The following is a 10,253-nucleotide window of genomic DNA, read 5'->3' as shown; positions in this document are numbered from 1 at the left end:
CCGCTATTCACATACACCGTCCCAACAACCGCATATCACAGGCGCCTCCCGCCTTTCGAAGGCATCTTCCCGTCATAGCCGAACCTCCCAAATCTCACAAATCGAACAAATGATCATAGATGCTAAAGATGCTGAAGCTGTCTTTCGCATGGCACAAGAGGAGAGGCAGAGAAGGAAGGAGTTGGCAGCCATAGAACTTGAGGAAGTTGAAATAGAGGCCAAGCTACAAGCCGAAGCAGCCCAAATGCAAGCCGAAGCAGCCCAAATGGAAACCAAACGAAAGGCTATAGCAGCCAAAATGAAGGCCAAAAGAAAGGACGCCCAAGAAGAACTTGAACTTACTCAATGCCAAAGAGTTATGGCAGACAAAATGGCTAGAGCGGAAGGCCTTCAGAGAATACTCCAGCACACCACTTTCTTGCCAGACAGGCAACAACTGGGAAATGAAGAGCGTCGTAGCTGCGTACAGACCTACGTGGACAACCAAAGTGCATTCCAGAATGCACAGGTGAGAGCACCTCAGCCAGCCACAAGCCCCCCAAGACCGAGTAGACAAACAGAAGAATCTCAACGACCTGATTCGCTGGTCAACCTCAGAGTTGATGACACGACACCTAGGTCACGAGATCCTCCTGCCGTTGCTGCCACATTGAACCTGATGGCAACGACTGCACAGCGGGGAGTGCCACAAGATCTTGCCACCATTATTACCCCAGCAACGGCAACAACTGCACAGCGGGGAGTGCCACAAGATCTTGCCACCATTATTACCCCAGCAACGGCAACAACTGCACAGCGGGGAGTGCCACAAGATCTTTCCACCGTTATTACCCCATTGAACCCCATAAAACCACACCTACAATACTGCATGCTTGTGACAACCAAACCTGTTTTGGTAGCAACAGTGTTCCAACTGCGCCTAGAACAACACTGCACGCTTGTGACAACCAAACCTGTTTTGGTAGCAACAGTGTTCCAACCGCGCCTAGAACAACACTGCATGCTTGTGACAACCAAACCTGTTTTGGTAGCAACAGTGTTTCAACCGCGCCTAGAACAACACTGCATGCTTGTGACAACCAAACCTGTTTTGGTAGCAACAGTGTTTCAACCGCGCCTAGAACAACACTGCATGCTTGTGACAACCAAACCTGTTTTGAAAGCAACCGTGTTCCAGACAAGCAAGACTACCAGACAATTTAGCTTTGTCCATAAAGGACAAACAAGACAAACAACGCTCCCAAGACTGGGAGTCATGGAGCATACTCCTAAAATGTCTCCAAAGCATGCAAGTGCAGCGCATGTATGTCTCCAGCTCACCGGCCCCAGTGCAGAAGAAAGAGTTGTACGCTTCCTTAGATGTGCCTACGAAGGTGTCTGCAGCCTTAAGATACGTCTCACTCTACAGCGGGGAGAGCCACACTTACGTTATCTTGTTTGCAACCATAAGATGCACCAGAGTCTACAGCGGGGAGTGCTGCAGTCTTGGTGTCTTCTTTGGAAAAGCAAGACTAACAACACAAAAAGGCCACACCGTACCAAGGTTACAGCTATATGGCACCACTTTGGCTGTAAAACTGACCAACTTGACAGCAAAGACATGGTGCCTTGAACTACAGTCCACCACCTTCTATGCAGACAGCAAGGTGATGTCAAGCTACATCTGCAAACAAAGTGGACACTTCTATGTCCATGTAAGCAACAGAGAGAAAAGGATTGAAACATCCTTAAGCCCTGAACAATGGCAACATGTGCCAACAAATAAGAACTTTGTCAACCAAGTAAAGTGGCCCAACCTTGCCACACAGATAACAGAACTGATCTGGCTAGAAAGTCTTCAGCTCTTGGCCTGTCCAAATAGACAGATGCTACATAGACCAAAACGTTATGCACTTCCAGCTTCAGTTCAAAGTGCCAACCTTCAACCTCAGACACCCGGTAAACGTCAACCAATCCACTTCAAAACCCTGTCTAAGCGCAGACAACTGAAGTTAGGCATAGTTTTGATCGTCTTGATCACTTGTCTCAGCACCCCAAGAATTAGCCTTGTAGAAGCCTGCAAGGACTTACCGCCTTTCATGGACTCCATGTCATTAAATACACCGACACCCACACATGAAGTCCTCACCCTGACGACAACAGTAGCAGTCCTCTTCAGTACTCCACCGGTGGCTCCAGACCCTTCGGTTCTTGAGTATCCTGAGTCTTCTGCTCTAGCTGTTGTTCCTGATTCTTCACTTCCAGCTGCTGTTCCTGACCCTTCAGTTCCAGCTGTTGTTCCTGATTCTTCAGCTCCGGCTGTTCCTGAGTTTCCAGATGTTCCTGATCTTGATTCTCCAGCCCCAACTGTGCCTGAGTTTCCAGATCCAGCTGTTTATGTCTTTCCAGGTTTTTCAGTTCCTGAGTATCCTGTGAATCCAGTTCCCCTCATTCCCGAGAAGCTTGGGTTCCAGTTTCTTCTGTTCCAGATTTGGTTCCAGTTTCCTTCACAGGAAGAAAACCTTGTCTCATTGAGAGACAAGGCTGCATACCAGAACTATTGGCCCACGGTTCTTGCACACCGGGCCCACCCACTTGATGAACTAGTTTACCCAGCTGAGATCCAGATCGTGAAGCCACGTGAGTCTGGTCGTGACTCAAAGACACTTGTACCAGGCTGATCACCGATTTGGTCCATCGCCGATGACGACTGAACCAGAAGATTAAACCTCAAATTATGTATTGTCTTATGCATTGTTTGATGTAACACTTGCCTTTTTCATAATTGTGCATGTTTTATGTTTACCTTATAGTTATGCATTTTGATACCAAGTTTTTACCTATTTAGTCACAAGTTAACCACAATGAGTATTGCATGCCTTGATGCTACGTTTTTACTATTTTAATAGTGGAAATATAAATTTCCAAGCGGGGAGTGTTCTGGCCCATAGAGCTCTATGACCCATATAGCTCTATGACCCAGCTCTATGTTGGAAGGTCTGGCAGTTATTGGGTTAAATGCTAGGTATGTGGATGGGTCAGTGGGAGGAGTTCCAAAGGTCTTGGGGAGACTTCCTGGACACATGCCACATGGGAATCTCTTTGTCTGTAAGAAGCATGGGCCATGGAAGGTTTCCTTATAAGATGGTATAAAGAGCAAAATCTTCTTACCTAAGGAAAGGATCTGAAAGATGAACAACCAATGTATTCCCAGCAGCACCAATCTCAACATGAACGCAAGTAATCTTTCTCATTAAAATATATTTGTTTGTTATAAGATCGTTTCTTTTGAGTTAACTATCTGACTGGATTTGAAATATAACACTTTTGAATTTGGGTCAGTATAGAGGTCATCTAGTCCAACCCCCTGCTCAGGCAGGAAACCCTCTACTATTACAGACAAAGGGCTGTCCAGTCTCTTCTTAAAAACTTCCAGAGTTGGAGCATGTTTCCTTATTATGGCTGAAAAATGGAAGCCAGAGACTAGCTTGCTTCAGGCCACTTTTGAGTTAAAGCTAGAAATATGAGGCTAATCACAGTTTCTTGATTTGTGGCTTTTCTGTTGCATGGGATCAGGGTGTTCTACTTTCAAAGGTGGTTGGCTGGACAACAGCCACAGGTGATGTAATTTCAGTTAGAGGCAGCTTGACTGTGAAAGTTTGTAAAATCTTTAAGTAAAGACTGTCATGCAAAGAAATGAAGATGATCAAATTGGTTAAGCCATTACACAATTTACTTGTACTGAAGGAAGATTATACGTAAGTCTATTTCTGTATTTGTTAAATCTTCACTGGTCAATCAACTTTTAATAGCAACAAAAATTGGAGATACCCAAGCGATCAACTATATTTGCAGGTTATGAAATGTGTTTCAAAAGGCATTGAGAGTCATTCAAGTGAAATCCAGAAAGTGAGTTTCCAGATATTATTTTTTTCCTCTCTTAAAAAGCATTTCTGAGATTCAGCTATTTTATACAGTACTCAAGCAAAATTAAAACTTGCAAAGGATGATTAAGCTTTGCATGGAAAGCATCACTAAACATTATTTTATTCTGTGTTACAACTGAGCCCTCTACTGTCCATTTTCCTTGTTGCTCTTTTTAATGCTGGCGTTCAGAGGTGATTGTAATCTTAAAACAGACAGTTTTCAGGTTTCTGAACCTCTGTTTTAGACATGGCTTTGGTACATACATTGTGCTAAGCATGATTTATTTAGTCATTATTATTTTTTTACTAAGCACAATTGGTTGGATTTACATGTGCCATGGTTACATAATCTACCTGTGTGCTCCCGTTGTCTTGGAACTAAAGCTTTCTTAGGACATTCTGGGAAGGAATTCTGGCAGATGTTGCCCAGAACATCTGGAGCGTGCCCCCAAAATGTCTAAAAACATACAGGGCAACTTCACACGAATATGTAATACCGAAGCAAGGCATGTCAAGTCCTGCACTGTGGGTGTGTTTCAAATGGTCTGTGGAGGCAGCTAAGTAGCTTCGCAATAATACAGCTGTATATTACTCGAAAGGGAACATCAGTCGATTACAAAATGCCAGCTCCTGAGTAATTAAGGAACAGGTAAGACACAACTTTCAAACAGATTAAAACAGAAAAGCAAAGATGTAGATGGTCCCTGAGTTGTGATTTGAAGTTGCCTGCTCAAAAGTGGGTGGGAAAGGAAAATAATTTTTAATGAAGATATTTAATGTGATTATTCCTTATGCATTTAATATTTTCACTTGTCTACAATGTTACAGTTCTGTAAAAACTTTTGGGGGAGCCCTGGGGATTAAATCCAAGACCCTGGGGAGTCTCATTAAGTAGGTCACCCTATTTGCTTTTAAGAACCTGATTCGTGATTCATAACCAAAGGCTGAACAGTCCAGGTTCTGTAACCAGATTAAGTACCCAAATACTTTTGAAAGGCTTAAACGAAAGCTTTCCAGAAGTACAGGAAGCCCTTGACATATGACTGCAATTGTGCCCCAAAATTGATGTTGTTAAGTGAGACATTTGTTAAGTGTGTTTTGCCCCATTTCACGACTTTTCTTGCCACAGTTGTTAAGTGAATCGCCACAGTTGTTAAACGAATATGGCTTCCCCATTGATTTTGTCAGAAGATCACAAAAAGGGGATCACATGACCCTGGGACACTGCAGCCGTCATAAATACGAACCAGTCACCAAGCATCTGAAATTTGATCACGTGACCACAGGGATGCTGCAATGGTTATAAATATGAAAAACAGTCACGAGTCACTTTTTTCATGCAATTGTAACTTTGAATACTCACTAAATAAACTGTTGTAAGTCAAAGACTACCTGTACAGTACTGGAGAGCCAGTGTGGTGCAGTGGTCAAGGCTTCAGGCTAGAAACCAGGAGACCAGGAGTTCTAGCCTGGCCTTGGGTGCAATGCCTCTAGCCTTAGGAAAAAGAGAAGGTGTAGTGCAGACATGTCAAACACAAGGCCTGGGGGCCAGATGCGGCCCGTGAAGTGGTTTCATGTGGCCCGCGAAGCCATCCTGGAAACAGTGAGGGAACAGCCCCCTCTGCCTTGGCCCTGACCCAGGCCGGCCAGGAGCCAATGTACAATTTTGTGGTGGCCATCTATGCTGAAACGCATTCAGTCTTAGCTCCACAAGGCCGTCTAGAAACAGCGAGGAACCAGCCCCTGCCGCGTCGGCCTCACCCCCTGGGTGCATGCTGGTGAAGTGTCACCCTTTGTGAGGAATGAAGAAATGGACTATGCCTTGGCGCTTGCCCAGATCCCCCCCCCTTCTGCCAGAGACCCTCAGATCTGTCCCACTCCTGCCCAGGCCCCCACACGCACCCTTGACACAAATGATGTAGAGCTGGCCACGCCCACCCATTAGACCACACCCACTCCATCCACGCCCACCCAGTAGGCCGCACCCACTCTGGCCACACCCACTCAGACCCCCCCTGAGGGCAACCGCAATGCTGATGCGACCCTCAATGAAATTGAGTTTGACACCCCTGGCGTAGTGGCAATGAGCAAGACCATTGTTATTTTGAGGAATTTAATGGCATATTTTGATTTCTCCTTCCTATTAAGAAAAGTCCAGATGTTTAGAGCTCATTCCAGCCTAATCTGCTTGGTTGTTTTATTCTTTCTTTATTGAATAAAAAAAGAAGGTGGAAGACGGTTGGGTACTGTAGAAGCTACTGTCAATATTAAGGAGCTCCTGGCAGCTTGTAAGAGATTGTGGTATCATCTTGCTTGGTACGTATGTTTTTTGTGCTGTACTTTTAGTTAACAATAAAGCTTAAAAATCCCTTTGTTTATTGATGTGCTTATTGCCTCTGGATCCCAAAAAGCCAATTGCCTAGGCACTTGATCACTGCCCTGACATTTGGCAAAATACTAGAACAAACCACTTCCGAAACTGCTGCCAAGTAAACCACAGGGACTGGCACAAAGGCACACATTTTCTTCCTGCATGAAAGCTACTCTTTCTCCTGGGGACTGGCTGTTCAAAGATCTGCAGAAACATTCTCAATCCTGATAGTCTCCAGTTGTGTTGGGACATAAATTTCCAGCAACCCCAACCGGTGTGTCATTCTATGTCCTACCCTTGGTAAAGGAGTTGGGAATTGAAGTCTATCAGCACTGGGGTGGAGTATTCTGCTAAATAACACAAGGCCTTTCCACCATAGCTGTGAAAATTCTTTCTGTCACAAACTTGCCTCCATACAGAACAGCTACTACAGTATATACATGCACAGTACATATTATATAGCTACCGTAAATGCCGGCGTATTAGGCGACCCGGCGTATAAGACGACCCCCATCTTTATAGCCGGGCCGCATTCCTAGAACGTCGTCTTATACGCCAGAAACTACCAGTATTTCCGGCGTATAAGACGACTCGGCGTATAAGACGACCCCCGTCTTTGGCGCCGATTTCAGCGCTCGCGGAAGTCGTCTTATACGCCGGCATTTACGGTATATGTTTTTCTCTTCAATCTCCTGCTATGCCTGAAAAGTTTTTGATCAGTGTGTGCTACCTGCTCTAACATATGTCGGTGAAACATGGACACTAATATCACAATCGATACAAAAGCTACGAGTGGCACAAAGAGCCATGGAAAGATACATGCTCGGCATCACAAGACAAGACAGAAAGACCTGCACATGGGTTAGAGAACAAACGAAAAGTATACAATATCATCACGGGAGTAAAAAAAATTGAAACAGAAATGGGCTGGTCACATAGCAAGAAGAATTGATGACAGGTAGACCAAGGCGGTCATAGAATGGATCCCACCTAATAAAAAGCGTTCACGATAGAGACCTAAAACAAGAAGGATCGGTGACATCAGCAAGTATGGCGGGCCCAATTGGCAAAAAAAAAGCTCAGGACTGTATTGGTTGGAAACGTGCAGAACAGGCCTTCATCCTGCCGTGGATAGACAATGGCTAAAATGATGATGATACATATAGTAAAAGTGGAGACGACTTCTCAGTGACCCCTGTGCAAATGGAGCACTATGGTAGGCCTACAAATGTCTGAGGTAGAACAGTCAACCATATTGTCCTTGGTTGCACATTTCAAAAGTAAGGCTGCACCAAGAATGTCATTACAGTAATAATTAATGATCCTCAAATGAATATGTGATAATCCAAGCTTATAGCCTAAATCAGTGATGGCGAACCTTTTAGAGACCGAGTGCCCAAAAACTGACTCCGCCCCCGCTCCACTCCACCCCGCCCCACCCCCCACCTGCCTCCAGGGCCACTCACCGCCTCCAGGGCCCACCGCAGATTGCCCAGGCAGCCCAGCAGCGCCATGGCGGCCACGCCCTCTGCCCACGCCCCGCAGCATTAACTGTGCGGGATGGGGCATGAGGGCAGAGTTTTGTCTATGCTGCCTGGCTGCCATATCCTTGGCTGTGCTGCTCCATGTGGGCCACGCTCGGGGGTGACTCTCATCCAGGGGGTTGCTAGTGAGGAGGGGGTCGTGGGGGGAGGCGAGGCTGGGGCAACGGCACATGTGCCCACAGAGAGTGCCACCTCTGGCACGGGTGCCATAGGTTCACCACCACTGGCCTAAATGTATAATAAGATCAGACCCTTCAAGCACTGGGTTTTTTGCAATCTCCTTAAAGCCACATAAGTATTTATATAACTTTAAGACAGGGCCACTTTCTGAGAAGGCAAATTGACTAAATCATTTCCAGATTTCAGCTGAGTATAAGTATCAGATTTTGACAGCCTCTTTAAACCCAGAGATAACCCCCCCCTTTTTTTTTTTACCTTGTCTACAGAAGCTGTAGCTACAGAAGCTGTAGCCAAGATATCAAAACCATAATTGGACAGGGCAGGATTGAAATTTTGGTCCAAGATTTTTCTAGCAATAGGGAACGTTGAAAAGCTAACAGGTTTCCATTTTGTCCTTAAAGCTCACAAAAATAAGCCCAAATGTTTTGGGGGGGGGTGGAGTCGTTTTTTTTTAAAAGATATATTTCAAAGTTATTTCCTCAAGATTTAAGGCACTCATTTTGATCTTTCAACTTCCTCCAAGTCATAAAAAAGGACCACGATAATCAAGTTCACTCATTTGGAAAGTATTGTGTAGGTAGGCTGCCCATCCTGAACCGATCATGAAATTTAAAGAAGGTCAATTGTTTTATAAAATTAAAACAAACTTACCCTTTGCTAATGATGTCTGTTAGGAACCCGATTATTTGAGATGTTTCAAGAATCCAGTCACAATTGGTGCTGAACCTTGTGAGTTTTCAGCACTAGCTTGTTTGGCTAAATTTGTGCTGTTGTGTCTTTTATTCCATGCTTTAGTTGTTGCTCTGTGCTATCATATTTTTAGATTAATATGTTAATCTAAACATTTGACATCTATATGTTTAGTACAGCATTTAGTGAAGTTTTATTAGCTTGCATCATTCCTCTTTTTTATTATTAATCCACCATATTTTTTAACATTATTTTAAATGCTAGGATGCTTTTTAACAATATGTGTATTGAAATTGAGCAAATTAAATATTTAATGGTGAAAATTCACTGCCATTTCATAGCATGCTCAGGACTTTACTTTTCATGAGTTGTTTGAAGACAAAGGCAAATTTTGGCAAAGAGAGGGAGTGGATTGATATCATACCTTGTTTTTTCTTCAAGATAATCCCAGAGTGAGGTATAGTTCCTTTTCAAATCAAATCACAAGAATTATAATATGTAAAAGTATTTAAAACAAAAATAATACTGCAATAAAAACACTAACAAGTTGATATGTTTTGATTTTTTCCCCCAGTCATCTAATCTTCCTACTGGCTTCGGAATTCTGAGAGTTGAAATCACTTATCTTAGTTGTCACGCTTGAAAAACACTGCTTAATGTCTGGGAGAATAATACCAGGCCACCTAGATAGGCACATGTACATTGATTTAACTTAAAGATGTGTGAAAAAGTTATTCTGTTCAAAAAGGAAGAAAGGGCCGGATTCATCACCCCATTCTATACACATGGGAACTGAGGAATTCTGGGAGTTGAAGTCCACAAGTCTTAAAGTTGCCAAGGTTGAGAACCCCTGCACTAGTAGTTGATTATCAGGTACAATCCTCAATCAAGATAACATGGTTTGATAGCAACAAGAGGCAAGAAGTTCTATCAGTTCAGCAAAGACTGAGTTATTTTAAAAATTTCTAATCCACAAAGGTTCCTAATCCCCTAACCAAAATAATTCTCTCATCTTCCTGATGTAAAGACTCTGATTCCTTCTGCCAAACCAAAATGTGTGTTGCCATTGGCAGGGGATAACTGGAGGATTTATTACCCTTGAATCTGCAGAGCTGGGAAAACCATTGCATTGTCTTTCACTTACTGTTGCACACCTGATATCAGCATTGATTTATATTATTGTATCTGTTTAAAGCAGGTGTGTCCAAACTGCAGCCCGTGGGTCACATGCGGCCCTAGACAGCTAGTAATGCAGCTCCACAAGATTGTAAACTTTAACGCTTTAAGCCTCCTGGTTGAAACACCGACTTAACTCTTCATCTTTATAGCTCTTGCCAGTTTGTTTCATTTTCGTTGGTCTCAACAAAGGCATGCAACATTTCTGGACTCTGGATTTTGTTTTTTCACCAGTGTAAACTACTAGCTTTCTTTCAGGATTTCATAGTATGTCCAGGTTGGCAAGAATTGAGAATTGTACCTCAACTCATCTGAAGGCTACTATAGAAGAGAGGCTAATTCACCTTGAAGACGAGTCCTAGAGTTTACCTCCTATGGTTTAACTTT

This window comes from Crotalus tigris, unplaced genomic scaffold (assembly GCF_016545835.1).
Source record: "Crotalus tigris isolate CLP2741 ecotype Arizona unplaced genomic scaffold, ASM1654583v1 scf7180000018362.849699, whole genome shotgun sequence".
Lineage (NCBI taxonomy): Eukaryota > Metazoa > Chordata > Lepidosauria > Squamata > Viperidae > Crotalus > Crotalus tigris.
The sequence above is the reverse complement of the archived record's forward strand: the minus strand, read 5'-3'. Positions refer to the sequence as shown.